The 19,556-nt window shown below is 43.6% G+C and overlaps 1 protein-coding gene across 3 annotated transcripts in view; it reads right to left on the bottom strand.

The window, feature by feature from the left end:
- Positions 1 to 19,556, bottom strand: part of B3GNT2 (UDP-GlcNAc:betaGal beta-1,3-N-acetylglucosaminyltransferase 2) — a 126,914-nt gene that overhangs the window by 34,068 nt on the left and 73,290 nt on the right. The gene's annotated exons all lie outside the window — the stretch shown is intronic.

The raw sequence follows: 19,556 nt of genomic DNA, 5'->3' as shown, positions 1-19,556 counted from the left end.
GGCCACCAGGAGGAGGCAAAGACAACCCAGCCAGAGGCTTAAACACTCCTCCCACTCCCCTCATCCCCCAGTCATTCTGCCGAGGAACAAGGAACAGTAGAAGAAATATCAGGGTGAAAGGTGCCAGAAGAATAACAAGGACGCCCCACATAAAATGACGGGTGGGGAGCTGTGGACCCTTTCCATCAGAAGAAAAGGAAATGATCAGGTAAGCATAATTTATGTTTTTCTTCATAAATGGAAAGAGTCCACAGCTGCATTCATTACTTTTGGGAAAACAATACCCAAGCTATAGAGGACACTGAATGCCAAGACGGGAGGGTACAATAGGCAGCCCATACCAAGGGCACCAGGCCTGAACCTCTACCCAATAAAAAATCCTGCTTCATCAGAAGCTGAGAAAAAATAATTTCAAAAGAAAAGCCCCAGTGACAATGACTCGCAGTCAGTCCAGAGCCAATTCAGAGACGGCAAAATGGACTAGACTGATCCAACAGTCCACCAAGAGACACCGTCGCCCAACCGATGGTCCCCCACTATTCACAAATGAAGGGTAAACCAGCCAAAAACCCCAAAGGGAACAAGACCGAGGAAACCGAAAAGTCCCTCAATGCAAAAAACAGCACCTCCAAGAGTGGGCTCAGAATCAGAGACCCAAATGAACCCAAACAGGGAAGGAGGCCATGCCTATACCAGGCGAAAACCGGGATAATACTGGGCACGGAGACCAAAAAAACCCCATCTCTCCAACATCCTGCAAGCATGGAACGCAACTAAAGAGGCAAAGTCCTCTCCATGCGTGCCCATAGAATACCCAAGTATTCGACCATGAAAGAGAGTGTAATAGACCCAGGCGAAACCCCAAGTTTGAAAAACACAGAGGGAGCTAAAACATGGTCTTGTAACACGCGGCTAATCCCCCTTAAGGGACTCAAGGCGCTGCTCATCTTATCAACCTCGAAAGGAAGAAGTACAAAAAGTAGGGGGCGCCCTAGTGTGGACTAGACTATATAAGAGGTGACTTTACTCAATCTTCTAAACCCTTTGGTATAGGCCGGATCAAAATATATATGAATTAACCTCAAATGGAGAGATATATGAGAATATATAAAATAGAAAATAACAAAATATATTGCTTGATGTTAAATGCACCAAGTCTGATAATCACATAAATAGACTACAACCTCCTAAGAGAAAGAAGAAATGGAGTGGTATACAATATTAGTAGTATGCAGGTGAAATAACCTGAATAGACAAAAGATTTATCACACAACCTCTTAAGAGAAAGATATAAAAATATTATTGCACAAGTGTCAATTCCTAAGCATGTAGTCTCTCAGTATAATATAGACATAATTAAAACAGTGATATAATAGTAAAAAGTCTCTCAATATTGTATACTGAAAGTCTCTGGAGTGAAGATCAAGGCAGCCATCTGTAGAGATCCAGGCCGGGATCCAAAGCCGCAATCTACAAAGATAAAAGAAGACAGATGCGCCACATGGCCCAATATTGTTTGGTCCAAAGATATATATTGAGATGTACGTGGATTGAACTCACATTTATTAGAGCACCTCAATTAGTGCTATAGAGGCAGTCTGGGATCTCTAGCAGTCACCCAGGGGACCAAACTCCGGTAATATGTTGTCTGTATCAAATGACAAAAAAGACAAGGTGCCTATATGGCCTAGTATTGTCTAAGCAATAATTGCAGGATATTGAGATAAGATGGTACTCACAATAGTTGTAGCATCTCCTTTGATGCTATAGAGGCAGGGTGGGATCAATATGGTCACCCACCAGACTTAACCAAGGGCTCACTGGATGCAGATGAAGGTAGAACCACCATTCATGAGAATTACCCGGATAAGATGTGTCCTCTCACTCAGAGGGATAGCAAACCAGCAAACAATGAATAGCAAGTGTTCCAGAAATATATAAAAACAGAATTTATGTTTACCTGATAGATTACTTTCTCCAACGGTGTGTCCGGTCCACGGCGTCATCCTTACTTGTGGGATATTCTCTTCCCCAACAGGAAATGGCAAAGAGCCCAGCAAAGCTGGTCACATGATCCCTCCTAGGCTCCGCCTTCCCCAGTAATTCGACCGACGTAAAGGAGGAATATTTGCATAGGAGAAATCATATGATACCGTGGTGACTGTAGTTAAAGAAAATAAATTATCAGACCTGATTAAAAAACCAGGGCGGGCCGTGGACCGGACACACCGTTGGAGAAAGTAATTTATCAGGTAAACATAAATTCTGTTTTCTCCAACATAGGTGTGTCCGGTCCACGGCGTCATCCTTACTTGTGGGAACCAATACCAAAGCTTTAGGACACGGATGATGGGAGGGAGCAAATCAGGTCACCTAGATGGAAGGCACCACGGCTTGCAAAACCTTTCTCCCAAAAATAGCCTCAGAAGAAGCAAAAGTATCAAATTTGTAAAATTTAGTAAAAGTGTGCAGTGAAGACCAAGTCGCTGCCTTACATATCTGATCAACAGAAGCCTCGTTCTTGAAGGCCCATGTGGAAGCCACGGCCCTAGTGGAATGAGCTGTGATTCTTTCAGGAGGCTGCCGTCCGGCAGTCTCATAAGCCAATCTAATGATGCTTTTAAGCCAAAAAGAGAGAGAGGTAGAAGTTGCTTTTTGACCTCTCCTTTTACCAGAATAAACAACAAACAAGGAAGATGTTTGTCTGAAATCCTTTGTAGCACCTAAATAGAATTTTAGAGCACGAACTACATCCAAATTGTGCAACAAACGTTCCTTCTTTGAAACTGGATTCGGACACAAAGAAGGCACGACTATCTCCTGGTTAATGTTTTTGTTAGAAACAACTTTCGGAAGAAAACCAGGTTTAGTACGCAAAACCACCTTATCTGCATGGAACACCAGATAAGGAGGAGAACACTGCAGAGCAGATAACTCTGAAACTCTTCTAGCAGAAGAAATTGCAACCAAAAACAAAACTTTCCAAGATAACAACTTGATATCAACGGAATGTAGGGGTTCAAACGGAACCCCCTGAAGAACTGAAAGAACTAAATTGAGACTCCAAGGAGGAGTCAAAGGTTTGTAAACAGGCTTGATTCTAACCAGAGCCTGAACAAAAGCTTGAACATCTGGCACAGCCGCCAGCTTTTTGTGAAGTAAAACAGATAAAGCAGAAATCTGTCCCTTCAAAGAACTTGCAGATAATCCTTTCTCCAAACCTTCTTGAAGAAAGGATAGAATCTTAGGAATTTTTATCTTGTTCCATGGGAATCCTTTAGATTCACACCAACAGATATATTTTTTCCATATTTTATGGTAGATTTTTCTAGTTACAGGCTTTCTGGCCTGAACAAGAGTATCAATGACAGAATCTGAGAACCCTCGCTTTGATAAAATCAAGCGTTCAATCTCCAAGCAGTCAGTTGGAGTGAGGCCAGATTCGGATGTTCGAACGGACCTTGAACAAGAAGGTCCCGTCTCAAAGGTAGCTTCCATGGTGGAGCCGATGACATATTCACCAGGTCTGCATACCAAGTCCTGCGTGGCCACGCAGGAGCTATCAAGATCACCGATGCCCTCTCCTGATTGATCCTGGCTACCAGCCTGGGGATGAGAGGAAACTGAGGGAATACATAAGCTAGGTTGAAGGTCCAAGGTGCTACTAGTGCATCTACTAGAGTCGCCTTGGGATCCCTGGATCTGGACCCGTAGCAAGGAACCTTGAAGTTCTGACGAGAGGCCATCAGATCCATGTCTGGAATGCCCCACAATTGAGTTATTTGGGCAAAGATTTCCGGATGGAGTTCCCACTCCCCCGGATGAAATGTCTGACGACTCAGAAAATCCGCTTCCCAATTTTCCACTCCTGGGATGTGGATTGCAGACAAGTGGCAGGAGTGAGTCTCCGCTCATTGAATGATTTTGGTCACTTCTTCCATCGCCAGGGAACTCCTTGTTCCCCCCTGATGGTTGATATACGCAACAGTCGTCATGTTGTCTGATTGAAACCGTATGAATTTGGCCTTTGCTAGCTGAGGCCAAGCCTTGAGAGCATTGAATATCGCTCTCAGTTCCAGAATGGTCACGGGAAGAATCTCTTCTCCCGATAAATAAAGACCCTGAGCTTTCAGGGGTTCCCAGACCGCGCCCCAGCCCACCAGACTGGCGTCGGTCGTGACAATGACCCACTCTGGTCTGCGGAAGCTCATCCCCTGTGACAGGTTGTCCAGGGTCAGCCACCAACGGAGTGAATCTCTGGTCCTCTGATCTACTTGTATCGTCGGAGACAAGTCTGTATAATCCCCATTCCACTGACTGAGCATGCACAGTTGTAATGGTCTCAGATGAATTCGCGCAAAAGGAACTATGTCCATTGCCGCGACCATCAAACCTATTACTTCCATGCACTGCGCTATGGAAGGAAGAAGAACAGAATGAAGTACTTGACAAGAGCTTAGAAGTCTTGATTTTCTGGCCTCTGTCAGAAAAATCCTCATTTCTAAGGAGTCTATTATTGTTCCCAAGAAGGGAACTCTTGTTGACGGAGATAGAGAACTTTTTTTTACGTTCACTTTCCACCCGTGAGATCTGAGAAAGGCCAGGACAATGTCCGTATGAGCCTTTGCTTGTGGTAGGGACGACGCTTGAATCAGTATGTCGTCCAAGTAAGGTACTACTGCAATGCCCCTTGGTCTTAGCACCGCTAGAAGGGACCCTAGTACCTTTGTGAAAATTCTTGGAGCAGTGGCTAATCCGAATGGAAGTGCCACAAACTGGTAATGCTTGTCCAGAAAGGCGAACCTTAGGAACCGATGATGTTCCTTGTGGATAGGAAAATGTAGATACGCATCCTTTAAATCCACCGTGGTCATGAATTGACCTTCCTGGATGGTAGGAAGAATTGTCAAGATGGAACCTTGAGAAATTTGTTTAGGATCTTGAGATCTAAGATTGGTCTGAATGTTCCCTCTTTTTTGGGAACTATGAACAGATTGGAGTAGAATCCCATCCCTTGTTCTCCTAATGGAACAGGATGAATCACTCCCATTTTTAACAGGTCTTCTACACAATGTAAGAATGCCTGTCTTTTTATGTGGTCTGAAGACAATTGAGACCTGTGGAACCTCCCCCTTGGGGGTAGCTCCTTGAATTCCAGAAGATAACCTTGGGAGACTATTTCTAGCGCCCAAGGATCCAGAACATCTCTTGCCCAAGCCTGAGCGAAGAGAGAAAGTCTGCCCCCCACCAGATCCGGTCCCGGATCGGGGGCCAACATCTCATGCTGTCTTGGTAGCAGTGGCAGGTTTCGTGGCCTGCTTACCTTTGTTCCAGCCTTGCATTGGCCTCCAGGCTGGCTTGGTTTGAGAAGTATTACCCTCTTGCTTAGAGGATGTAGAACTTGGGGCTGGTCCGTTTCTGCGAAAGGGACGAAAATTTGTTTTATTTTTAGCCTTAAAAGACCTATCCTGAGGAAGGGCGTGGCCCTTACCCCCAGTGATATCTGAAATAATCTCTTTCAAGTCAGGGCCAAACAGCGTTTTCCCCTTGAAAGGTATGTTAAGCAATTTGTTCTTGGAAGACGCATCCGCTGACCAAGATTTTAGCCAAAGCGCTCTGCGCGCCACAATAGCAAACCCCGAATTTTTCGCCGCTAATCTAGCCAATTGCAAAGTGGCGTCTAAAGTAAAAGAGTTAGCCAATTTAAGAGCATGAATTCTGTCCAAAATCTCCTCATAAGAAGAATATTTATTGAGCGACTTTTCTAGTTCATCGAACCAGAAACACGCTGCTGAAGTGACAGGAACAATGCATGAAATTGGTTGTAGAAGGTAACCTTGCTGAACAAACATCTTTTTAAGCAAACCCTCTAATTTTTTATCCATAGGATCTTTGAAAGCACAACTCTCTTCTATAGGGATAGTAGTGCGTTTGTTTAGAGTAGAAACCGCCCCCTCGACCTTGGGGACTGTCTGCCATAATTCCTTTCTGGGGTCGACCATAGGAAACAATTTCTTAAATATAGGGGGAGGGACAAAAGGTATGCCGGGCCTTTCCCATTCTTTGTTTACAATGTCCGCCACCCGCTTGGGTATAGGAAAAGCTTCGGGGGGCCCCGGGACCTCTAGGAACTTGTCCATCTTACATAATTTCTCTGGAATGACCAAATTGTCACAATCATCCAGAGTAGATAACACCTCCTTAAGCAGAGCGCGGAGATGTTCCAATTTAAATTTGAATGTAATCACATCAGGTTCAGCTTGTTGAGAAATTTTCCCTGAATCTGAAATTTCTCCCTCAGACAAAACCTCCCTGGCCCCCTCAGACTGGTGTAGGGGCATGTCAGAACCATTATCATCAGCGTCCTCATGCTCTTCAGTATTTTCTAAAACAGAGCAGTCGCGCTTTCGCTGATAAGTGGGCATTTTGGCTAAAATGTTTTTGATAGAATTATCCATTACAGCCGTTAATTGTTGCATAGTAAGGAGTATTGGCACACTAGATGTACTAGGGGCCTCCTGTGTGGGCAAGACTGGCGTAGACAAAGGAGGGGATGATGCAGTACCATGCTTACTCCCCTCACTTGAGGAATCATCTTGGGCATCATTTTCTCTAAATTTTTTGTCACATACATCACATCTATTTAAATGAGAAGGAACCTTGGCTTCCTCACATACAGAACATAGTCTATCTGATAGTTCAGACATGTTAAACAGGCATAAACTTGATAACAAAGTACAAAAAACGTTTTAAAATAAAACCGTTACTGTCACTTTAAATTTTAAACTGAACACACTTTATTACTGAATATGTGAAAAAGTATGAAGGAATTGTTCAAAATTCACCAAAATTTCACCACAGTGTCTTAAAGCCTTAAAAGTATTGCACACCAAATTTGAAAGCTTTAACTCTTAAAATAACGGAACCGGAGCCGTTTTTATATTTAACCCCTATACAGTCCCTGGTATCTGCTTTGCTGAGACCCAACCAAGCCCAGAGGGGAATACGATACCAAATGACGCCTTCAGTAAGCTTTTTCTATGTATCTGAGCTCCTCACACATGCATCTGCAAGCCTTGCTTCCCAAAAACAACTGCGCATTAGTGGCGCGAAAATGAGGCTCTGCCTATGATTAGAGAAGGCCCCCAGAGAAAAAGGTGTCCAATACAGTGCCTGCCGGTTATTCAGCATAATTCCCAAGAATAAAATAACTCCTCAAAGCTATAAACTATTAAAAATGCTTATAAATCAATCGTTTTAGCCCAGAAAAATGTCTACCAGTCTTTAAAGCCCTTGTGAAGCCCTTTATTCTTATTTAATAAAAATGGCTTACCGGATCCCATAGGGAAAATGACAGCTTCCAGCATTACCAAGTCTTGTTAGAAATGTGTCATACCTCAAGCAGCAAAAGTCTGCTCACTGTTTCCCCCAACTGAAGTTAATTCCTCTCAACAGTCCTGTGTGGAAACAGCCATCGATTTTAGTAACGGTTGCTAAAATCATTTTCCTCTTACAAACAGAAATCTTCATCTCTTTTCTGTTTCAGAGTAAATAGTACATACCAGCACTATTTTAAAATAACAAACTCTTGATTGAAGAATAAAAACTACATTTAAACACCAAAAAACTCTAAGCCATATCCGTGGAGATGTTGCCTGTACAACGGCAAAGAGAATGACTGGGGAAGGCGGAGCCTAGGAGGGATCATGTGACCAGCTTTGCTGGGCTCTTTGCCATTTCCTGTTGGGGAAGAGAATATCCCACAAGTAAGGATGACGCCGTGGACCGGACACACCTATGTTGGAGAAAAAGTTTTATTAAAATCATAAAACAGGGCAACGCATTTCTCAGCTCTAGGCTGTTTCATCAGGCCTGATGAAGCCTGATGAAACAGCCTAGAGCTGAGAAACCCGCAAAATGTTACACAAGTAGTTTGTCCAACAGAGGAACAGCCCACCCATTCGCCTGCAAAGCAGAGAATCCACAGGTGCCCTGGCAAACAGGGGAATGCAACTCTAAGGTGCACCAAAAGACCCAAATCCAGCGCCAGCAGCTGGGCAAGAACACAGCATACTTGAGGGGCAAGCCACCCAGCTAACCCCAGATGACATGGGTTACTCCGTGGGAAGGAGTAATAAATACTCCGCTAGACCGGGCCAACCCTGACCCGGTCAGGTAGATAGGGCAAGGACATATCCTCAGTTCCCAACACAGTAACATTCTGACCAGCCCTGAGATCCAAACAGCCCAAAACCGGGACAGGAGCAAAGCCCCCGAAAGAGGAAGACTCAGGAAGAAAAAACAGGTCCGGGTACCGAATAGTTCAGGCAACTATACCCTGGAACTAAATGCCTCGACTGGCCAAAAAGCCAAACAAAACGGGATGGAGCATATCCAGAAAATCCAGACAGCGCAGAGAACTCAAAAGCTCTGACCAAATGAAGGAACCACCCCTAGATAAAGTCCAACTCTCCAAGGAGCAAGGCTAGAAGTCAAATGAAGAGACTTCACAAGGCCACAGGACAACAGAAGGGATACCTCGAAGTTCCCAAAACCCTACTAGCAGGGCTAGTCTCCCTATCACCTCCACACAGGCAGAGAACACAGGGGAGATAAAAAGTGCTAAACCTTCCCAGCTCCGGGAAAACCCGAGCTAAACAAGTCCCCACCGGGATCAACCAACGTCCGGAGCACAGATCCCCAAAAAGGATATCTAACCCACCCGGGACAATGGAAGAAGACCCAAGGTCACATAACTCATACATACTTTACGCGGCCTAGAGTAAGAGCCATATCTAGATACACTAGAACCAGCTGACACGCATCAAAATCTGCAATAGTTTTAAAAATATAAAACCTTCCGCGAGCTGGACAGCTATCCAAGCTGTTGGATCATCCAGGAGCCTAAAAACTGAAGGCCAAACCACTCAAGCCGTGGCAACAGGACACTACACACACACACACACACCCCCCGCGTGGAGGAGGAACTCTAGGTTCTGATGAAATCAGATGTCAGATAAAGTGATGTCGCGGAACAGTCCCCTGCCCAGTCATCCATGAAGGACTGAAACAATCCTTTTCCGCCTCGTGAACCCACAGGTCCTCTCGAATGCTTAGTTGAACATAAAAAAAACAATCATAACTTGAGCACTCAGCGCTACCTATTACCGATCCAGCAGAAACTGCGCCATGTGTCTGAACCAACGTCCGGAACACAGATCCCCAAAAAGGAGATCTGCATAATTTCTCCCACATAGGGGAAAAAAGGAAAACGGATATTATTAAACATAGGACTAACATGCCCAAACAACTTCTGAAGTAACAAGGAGTATCGATCCCAGATGGTTCCCGAAGGAAGCAAACACAAATAAAAGACATCCCATCGGATACAAAATAAAATAAGGCAACCCTAAGGTTAACGCCCAAGACGCGCAGGCCTGCCCGCAGGACCAACCTAACAGAGCACTATCTTTAAAAAAAAAAAAAACTGGGAATGATCTCAAACAAATGACAAACAGGAGATAACCCCACATGTCTAATGAGGTGCACCATTCCCATTATCAGACTGAAAGTCCCCATATCTGTTAACGATAGGGTCATTCAATAACTGAAAGATGTCTAAGCAACAGACTAAGGCGCGAAATCCTGTAACGAAAGGCACAACACTCCAGAACAGCTACACCCACGGGGAACTCTAGAGGCCCACCCTAAATCAGAAGACCCGGGACAATAGGGCAGGAGCACAATCTCAAATGAACATCTGGACTCTGCATACGGACCATCGCTAACAATATCTTGAAGCGAAAACATGCTGCAACCTCGGGGGGGGGGACACGTCACCCTGCATGGAGGAACCAAAAACTGGGTTACCCGCATGTGCTGAAGCATGAATTGGTAGGAATCCCCCGCCGTTTGGAGGACGGGGCCCCCAGAGACAGATGGCTCAGCAGTCCCCCGATTCCCTGAGCCCGAGGAACCAGGCGCTCTCATATGGAATACGGAATAAAACTGGTCGACATGTGTAAACGAGGCCAGACCGGAGTCATCACCGGACACAAAATCTGAAATTAAAATAGTCTCGTATCAAAATCCTCCGTAACTGAATCTGAAATGAGCACAGTCTCAGCATCAGAATGCTCCATAACTGGATAGAGGAAATATCAATATGGACTAAAGTATTAAAACAAAAACGGCACCTGACAACCACAATGGCTGGGGCACTCACCACCTCTTATGACCAGACCCCTGCGGACTAAAATATCTCCTTTGCCACACGGTCAGGATTGCGAAAATGGGGAACAGAGCCTAACCACGCCCGAACACAAGGTGAACCGTACAATCCAAAAAAGCGCGTCCAACCAAAAGGCTGCGTCACTTCCAAAGGCCTTAAAGTTCTAACCACAAGCCCATAATAAGCAGGTTAAATCACATAACAAACATGATTATATACCTCCCTGTTTAATAACCCCCCTCAGGAGATATTAACCCTTGATTCCAAGATACTAACAAGTGCACAAGGCAGCACTATCCTCAACAAATGAGGACCAACGTGACCAACCACTCTCATAGAGAAACACGAGTTCTCCAGAGGAAGGCAAGAGACAGGGGGCATGTGTCCAAGACACAAAAGAAGAACAAAGACAGGCCTACCATCTAGAGCCCAAAAGAAGGGTGCAAGACCTCCAAGAGACTACCTCTCGAACCCCCCAACACAGGCAGCAAGGCAAAACATGCCGTGTAGAAAGTCTGCAAAATGCAGAGACAAACAAGGAAAAAGGCCACAACATGGGTAGATCCATGTCCTAGACGAGAAGGGAAACAGGGCAAAAGAACCCCTTTTGAAAAAAGGCCCAGAGCCCACCCTTCTTATAACAAGGGTAATCAACTGGAAAAGGACCAGACTCCCCAAAGGAGAGACAAGGAACCCCTTCCTGACTCAACCCCTTACCCCAAAAGGGGAAAAAGGGACAAGAATAGAATAGCTACTCAACACTGCCCGAATCCTGAACGCCCCTCCCCAGACTGAGACGGGAGTGTGGCAGAAATTCAACAAACCAGAACCCAGAAGTCAACACGACCTTCCATCTCATCTAGGAGAAAAGGACCTCAAACAGAGGAACTTCAGAAGGACACAGGAAAAACACTGCACAAAACAACGCGGAATGATTCCAATGAAAAAACCTCTGACCGCAGCCACGAGACCCCGGAGAGACAGAGCTCCCACATCAGGGATCCTGTTGGAGCAAAAGGCTCCCAGAGTCGCAGATAGCAGGAACGAGCCACACCTGCATGGCAAGCCCTAGGCTAGCCATTCGATAGCACAAGCCATCAAAGCACCCCGACTGGGTTCCGCAAAAATAACACAGGAACAGAAACCAGTCGAAGAGAGCAGACCTAGGAGACTCCAGGGGTACCACCCACGGCAGCTCCGAATCCGTAACCGCACACAGCAAAGGACGTACCCCTCGCAATGGGAAAGTGAAGCGGCGCGGCGGAAAATCCACCGACCCAGTCACCAAGCAGACAGACCCAGGCCAGTCCAAGGGCTCCCGACTCCTGACCCGAAGGCCACAATGGAGCTGCATAGTGTAGTTTATAAAAACAAACAACAACAAATGAACAAACAAGTCCCACCGGACCAGCCAGGCGCAACATGCGTCATGAACAAATTAACGAGGCACACAGAAAAAAACTCAAGACCACAACCCGGGGACAACTTCCGTGGAAGTAACTCAGTAATCCATCCCAGGAATTCCCGTAGGAAGACAAAAAAGGAAAGAAATCCGGACCGGATAAAGAAAAAGAAAAAAATAAATAAAAAAAATAAGGGGGCACCGGTAGGTATTTGCCCAGAAGGAGCTAGGACTCCGCAGGACCCAACAAAAGAAGACCGGAACCTTCAGAAAAAAATCTGGGAAAGTTAGGAAAACCATATGAGAACTAAGAAGTCCCCATCCAATAAAGGAAAGGATCCCCCAATAGGTCAAAAAGGCGACATAGTAGGACACGCAGCCGCACAATCCTATATTGAAAAGAACATGGGGGAACAATCACCCCGGGGGAATTATTAGAGAGCCACCCACAGTCTGAACACCCTGGATAGGCGGGCAGGAACAAAACTGTGAGGAAACCTTGGGGTCCTGCAGGCGAACAAGCCCCATAAATATATTAAAATGAAAATGTCCCGCCATCTCCGGGGGAAAAAATACACCCTGCGTGGAGGAGACATCAACGTCAGGGTCACCCACAAGAGTAGAAGAAGGGTGCGTTTGGGAAGGCGCCACGTGAGGAACAGAGCCCCCAGAGGCCGATTGCTCAGCAGGCACAAGGTCCCCCGAGCCCGAGGGACCCGGCATACTACGCAGGCACAAGAGACATGACTGGTGGACTTGCGACAATGGGGCCAAAGTACAGTCCTCGTCCTAGGACAACTCAATCTGAAATGATGATAGTCCCAGCATTAGAATCCTCCATGGCTAAGACTATCAATTAAGCACTATATTGGAAAAACTACCGGCACCTGACACCGACAATGGCTGGGGCACGCACCAACTACTATGACCAGACCTCAGCGGAGTAGACTTTTCTGTTGTCGCCACACGGTCAGGAATGCAGAAGCGTAAGAGAAACCACCCAAGCGTAACAACGCCCAGACACCAGGTGCCCCGCATAATCCAAAAAGTGAGCCACCAAAAGGGGGCAACTAGGCCCACATAGAAAGTTAAGCAAGTCTGAAAACAAGACTAGGTTTACACCCTTGCGGTCTGTAAGTCCATAAAACAAGCCACTATGCTCAACGTAGATTAATGCTAGAAGTCTCGGCCCCAGAGCCCTACCCACTACACAAGGCAGGTTGAATCACATAAACCTGATTAAAGACCCCTCCCCGTTTACAAATCCCCCCCTAAGGAGGAAATTAGCCCTAGATTCCCATATCGGTACAGAAGGTGCCTCACTGAGACCCATAATTAGCTGTAACAATAAACATTACAGTCAATGTAATAAAATGAAACGATCTTACCGGAATCTATGCCGTGGAACAGGAACACGGCCCTTCAAGTGTGACGAATAGTAGCATCGCCTCCGTCATGGACTTGAGAGAAAATAGCAGGTAGAGAAACAAAATTCGGCAACAACAAGTGCTGAAAGAGCTGTTAATACGAGTCGGGATAGTGTTGCAGGTGAAGCTCCCACCGCATCTCCGGACTCTAAACTTTTGCCCAGGCCCTCCAAGAGAGACTGACAGGACTTAAAACTCTCATCCCATGTCGCAGGGTAGTACCCTCCATAAGAGACATATGTGAAAATAAATAAAGTACAATAATCTAAAATAAAAACTTGTGACACTTCTCTGCCAACCTCCTGGGACAAAAGGCAAAGAATGACTGGGGGATAGGGGAAGTAGGAGGAGTATTTAAGCCTTTGGCTGGTGTGTCTTTGCCTCCTCCTGGTGGCCAGGTTCTTATTTCATACAAGTAATGAATGCGGCTGTGGACTCTTTCCCATTAGGAAGAAAATAGATGATACAGACACCTCAAGGTGAAGGTTTTATTGCTACTCGTTTCTCGACCTACAACACTGGTCGTTTCATCAGGCAAAGACGTTATACTTACATCACAAAGCGGGTGGTTTGTCAAATATAATGCTAGAGGAAAATGTTTGCCATCCATTTCTTCTTGGAGGGCTAGCTCACTGTGAACCCAAAATATTGCCCCTGAAATTAAGAAGCTTAAAATAGTGTTAAATCCCATAAAAGCATGGTGGAAAATTGGGGCTCTGCTTAAAAGTAAATGTGATATTTCCCAATACTTATCAATTGAAGGGAACCCAAAATTTCCGCCTGGCTTGAACTCAGTCATTTTTGACAAATGGTCTCAACTTGGACTCAAAAGAGTCCAACAACTTGTCAAGAAGGAATTAAATATAATTAAAACATTTGAAGAACTGAAAAACGAATTTCAACTACCTAATAAGGAGTTCTTTGCATATCTGCAAATTAGACATTATGTCACAGACCTAGCCAGGAACACAGGCATATCCTGGACATTTGGAAAACTGGTTGACACTGATTAAAAATGGCCATATGTCAATAACTCCATGTTACTCATTTCTTAGTACTAGTAAAGGAATTCCCCTGCTAGAACAAATGGCATTAGATTGGAACAGGCTAACTGCCTCTGATTTAATAGACTCTAAATTTATTCAAAAATCTATTAGCAAAGTGAATCAGGCCACTTTATCTGCCACCTGGAGAGAAGCGCATGTTAAAGTTTTACATAGAGCATATTTCACTCCAGAGAAAGGCCATAAAATACACAATTTGAACTGGAGTAAATGTCCAAAATGCTCCCTTGAAGCGGCAAATCTGATACATATGATCTGGAACTGCCCGAAAATTGGGCAATTTTGGTACAAACTAGAATTTTGGCTTAATAGTAGCCTGGTGGCTGACCCTCTAACTCTTACAATAATACAGATTATCTTTTGTATAACACATAGCGGAAAACAGCATCCTCAGGAGAAACTAATCATTCAATTCTAGCAGCCAGATATTTGATATTCAAAGGCTGGAAGAGACAAAAAGTCCCTACAATCCTAGAAGTTAGGAATCATCTAAAGAAACAATGTATGATAGAGCAGAGAGATACTAACATTAATAATGAAGAAGACATTAAAAAAAAAATTCAAAAATGGTCTGCTTTCATCAAAGGATACTCAACAGTTGAAATAGAGCTGATGATCTTTCCATTCAGGAATTCAGAATTAGTACTGCTTGACGCATGGTAGGGGGGGGAGAGACAGGGGAGAGAGGATATAATCCTTCTTCCCTTCCCTTCCCCCCCCCCCTTTCCTTCCCTCTTTTTTTTTTTATTTCTCTTTCTTTTTTTTTTTTTCCCTTTTCTGTCAATTGTTTTTGCATTGCTAGATCAATTATTATTGATGGTGGACTCTGGGTGTATAACAAAAAAAAATTCAGCAATTTGATATAAGACAGAACTTTGTTATTTAACTTAAGAGTAGAATTTGTTATATGTGTTTTCAAGCTCTGTGATTTTCTTTCATGTTTTATGTGAATTATTGCTGTTAATAAAAAAAAAAAAAATTGCATTGCTATATATAACAAGCCAAAATTAAAATTATTAATATGGGGGGGGCGGAGCCAACTACTGAGGCAGCAGGACGCACTTTCTACAGCTCTGAGCTCTCAACTACAATTTTATAGATTAATTTATATTAAAAGAGCTCAAAAATGTTCTGGGATGCAATGGAGAACAAGTTTTAATGGTCCTAAATACAAAGAAACCAAAAGATTCTCTTTTTTCAGACTATAACATTGACATTCCTATCTCAGCCTAGCCACGTGTAACAGTAGCATTTATAACCAAAAAGCTTTGCTGACATGGAGTTTCTGGAGACGTGGGAACAACGCACCCAACAACTACTGGAAAGGCATTACCGGAGTATGCAAGAAGATATACGATTACTACTTTTTGCCCTTATCCCGCCATTGACTCTAGCATCTGAGGAACCTGACCTTCAGAGAGCCGCAATGGGGCCGAAGTGATCTAACATCAAAGAAGACACACTCCCTCTAGTGCCACAGAAAACATCGGATACAGAGGAGACAGAACAAGTTCCCTGGCCATATCAATCTCAACCATCGCACTGGAGCGGAGGTGAGCTCCGGGCTGTGGTGACAGTACGCAAGATAGAGAAAGGGAACCCCTTACCAGTGAGAATAGATCGATCAGGTACATGTGGGCACTGCGACACCCTACAGCCATCTAGCATTCACACAGGCTTTGCACAGCATCGCGCTGCCCAACTGGTCACCAAACCTCTAACTGCCACCCACATACCACGCAATTTCAAGCAACAGCCTGTTTTGGTCCTTCCCTTAACCCGGTCTATAAGAGCTGGAGTGGGGTAAATCTAGAGGAGGCGCAGCTGAAACCTAAACCATTCGGTCCAACATTAGGCTCCCTTTCAGCTGTACCCTCTAGATGCCTATATGAGCTCTATGTCATAGGAACTCAACTAGTTTTGATAATTTGATTATTTGCTTCTGTTTAGAGTGCTTCTCGGTCCCCTCCTGATGCAGCAAGTCGCAGATCACCTTAAGAGGACTGACCTCGCATGCACACTTCTTGGGGTCTTGGCTGATTCCTCATTTGAAAGGCTGGACTGAGTAGGGATATACCGATTGATGCTAAGGACAGTAAACTACGCGGACATGTGCATTTTTGAGGTGACAACCTTGCCCCTTGCTTTGGGCTCTAGTCTTGCTGTAAGCAACTTGCGCTCCAGATTGATACTGCCGGAGTGGGTTAGGCAGATGCCGCAGCACATTTTGCCTGTATGGTCTTCTCTGAGAATCAAGCTGCATTACCACCAGTAAAGAGATCGCTCTAATGCTTGCTCTTAGGGCACACTGTTTTACAAGACTTGTTCTTTGTCCCTCATTAGGTTTGCAATGTTGAACTTTTCTATCACAGTGTCTAGCTTGCATATTTTTATAGCAACTCTCACTATTATGTATACTAGTACATAGTTCTCCCTTCTATAGGACATATTTACCTATAACGCGGGCTGCTGTTAATGTTTTTCTTTACACTATACTCTCCTTTATCATAGTACTTAGAAATTTGCTTTAATAAGTATAATGCGGTCTGCAGCGTAAACTGTATCAATACTATTTTATCTACACAGGTTATGTTATGTTTCTCCATTTATATGACATATCTCTCCAGTGTCCCATGAGTTTCGCATCACATTACCCTATGTTTGTTCTTACTATGTTTGAATATTATAATCTTACCTCCATAGAGCTCGCCTAGATATGATAGGATTTAATGTCAATATATGTTTGCCTTCATTTATAATAGCACATAGAGAATACAGTTAGACAATCTTTTCCAATGCTCCAACGCTAGATGTCATGTTATTTTATGTCTGTGACAACCTTGAGCTATACCTCACTATGTTTGTAGCCACAGTGTCTAACCCTTTTAATCACTGATATAATAGCTTAGCCATTTGCCGCTTCAGTTTGTGTATGGGCTATTGCCCACAAAGCTACTGGATACTGTGAAGACCTTACACAATAGGGTGTCAAACTAATGTAGAAGCTTTATTATTTCTTGGCTGCCTGGCCTGACCTTCATTATGCTATGGGTTAGACCAGGACTTATTTGCTCTCTACTTAAGTATAACCCCTTACTATATAAGAGCCCTAACTAATAACCCTTAGAACCCAACTCCTACTATCTGCTGACCTTCCTGAACGAAATACATATCCCATAATTTGTTGTTTTTCCTTATCCCCAGCCTGAAATGCTTTTCTTTACTAACTTATAACCAGGTAGGTCTACTTGTTACTTGACCGCTTGTCTTAAAGTTCCTAAATCGATTAACCCATACACTAGATACAGTCGTTAGGTACATACTGTTTGCTCCTAGCGAATGATACCATCTACGCTGAATTTAATACTAGTACATATTATCTGTTCCAGTTGAGCTCCTCTCCTCCCTTTCCCGCCGGCACTTTCTGTCTTCGGGTCATACCCCTATTCCTTTTTCCCGCATCGCCTATAGGTGGCACTTCCCTAGGAGAGGGGCTCACCCAGAGGTCCCCTATGCCCCAAACATTCCAATGTCCCCCCTTCCACATAATATTGTTGAGAGCCATTTTTATTCATTTTATAGGAAGCGAATTTACTTCCATTAAGTGTTGGACTTAGACTCAGCTGCCTCATACTCAACTATGACCCCTCACTATTTAATAGCGTTAAATATTAACCCCCGTAATTAGCTTTCATGTTCTAATAGTGTCCCTGGAGGAAAACGAATATTCAATTTTAACTTTCATTTATTTGTACCCCAAGGTTATATACAGTTTAGCCTAGTAGTCTTAGTGAGCAACCACCACTATCCTATCTCTAATACTCTGATCCTATACATTACACCTGACCCCACAGGTTTTTTTTATTTTGGAATCTTTCACTTTATGAGGTTGATTAGCGCTGTAGTCTATGCCCTCCTAGCTTCCTAACTGGCCACGCCCCCCTCTCCCCCCCATTACGAGCGGCTCATGCCCGCTGAACTCCTTCCCCCATACACTCAGGCCTGACAAAAGCCAACTCCCTACCTCCCGTCACTCACAGCTAATAGATTACCTCTTATAGCGAGGTAGGGACCACTATTTATCTGTTTTAAAAAAATCGAGGTTCCATTCCTATTTGATCCAGTTGCATATGACTCATACATAATGGGTTACATTTTAATCTCAAGGTTACCAAGATGGTGCTATAATCTATATCAATTGTTATCCTTTTGTTGTTGACCCAGTTATATTTCATGACACCGACTCCTTCTCCTATATCAATATTGCACTACTATAGGTTAGATATTGCAATAACGGATGCCACATTTGCGCACCACTTGCTTATTTCTCATATGTAAAATGTATAAGTATTTTTTATTGCTTATGCTCCGTGCCTGGACATATTTTCTGTTGTTCTGTATATACGTAATGCCTCAATAAAAAAATATATAAAAAAAAAAAAATGATTAATATGGCCATATTGGCCGCTAGATATCTTATCTTTAAAAAATGGAAAATGCAAACAGTTCCTAGCATACCAGAAATCAAAAATTGTTTAAAGAAACAATGCATTCTTGAACAGTACGACACCAATATAGATAGTGATCAGGATATCACTAGGTTTTTTCTTAAATGGTCAGCGTTTATAAAATCACTTTCCTCCAATAAAATTGAATATCTGATATACCCCTTTCGAAAGTCTGACCTGTTACTGCTTGGGATATGGTAAACTGGCTTCCGGAAATAGTGGCAACGGTGTTAGTTTAAGCAAATATCAACCCCTTCATAATATAGTATGCTGAAATAATAGTATATAATCTATTCAATATTCATTATATACCAGTTAGTATCACTGGTGAAGTGTAGGAGAAGGGGGGTGCTGACTGTCTGATAGATATATAGGTACAAAAAAGAGAGAAGTTTGACAGTACCCAGCACTCACAAAACACTATATAGTAACAGTATGCATTGAAAACCGGATTGTGTCCAGAACTGGTTATTAAAACGTAACTTTTACTAATGATAGGATAAAATAAAAAAGGTTGGTAAATAGTACCAAATGTATAACATAAATATGTGAGACATACATTTAAAACTTAGATTAAGAAACAGATCAGGACTGTGTGTGTGTGTGTGAGACTTCAAAAACAGAATTACTTCCCTGGGTAATAGTTCAAATACACCGTAACCCTCAGGGCTCAGAGAATACACGGATTGCTCTAAAGCTAATCTAAAAAGGGGATTGACCCCAACAACATTACCTAATCTGAGCAATACTGGTACCTAGAGCAGGAGAGGAAACGGTTTATAAATGACTGATTAAAGAAGGCAATTGCCACATCAATATAAGCTTAGAAAAGTCCCAGGTAAACACAAATTAGCAAGTCTCATGCACACAGACAAGGCCTGATGTACATTTCGCCGCTAGATACGATCATGTGATGAATCTTTA

Source organism: Bombina bombina, chromosome 4 (genome assembly GCF_027579735.1).
Source record: "Bombina bombina isolate aBomBom1 chromosome 4, aBomBom1.pri, whole genome shotgun sequence".
In the NCBI taxonomy this organism is placed as follows: Eukaryota; Metazoa; Chordata; class Amphibia; order Anura; family Bombinatoridae; genus Bombina; species Bombina bombina.
The sequence above is the reverse complement of the archived record's forward strand: the minus strand, read 5'-3'. Positions and strand labels throughout refer to the sequence as shown.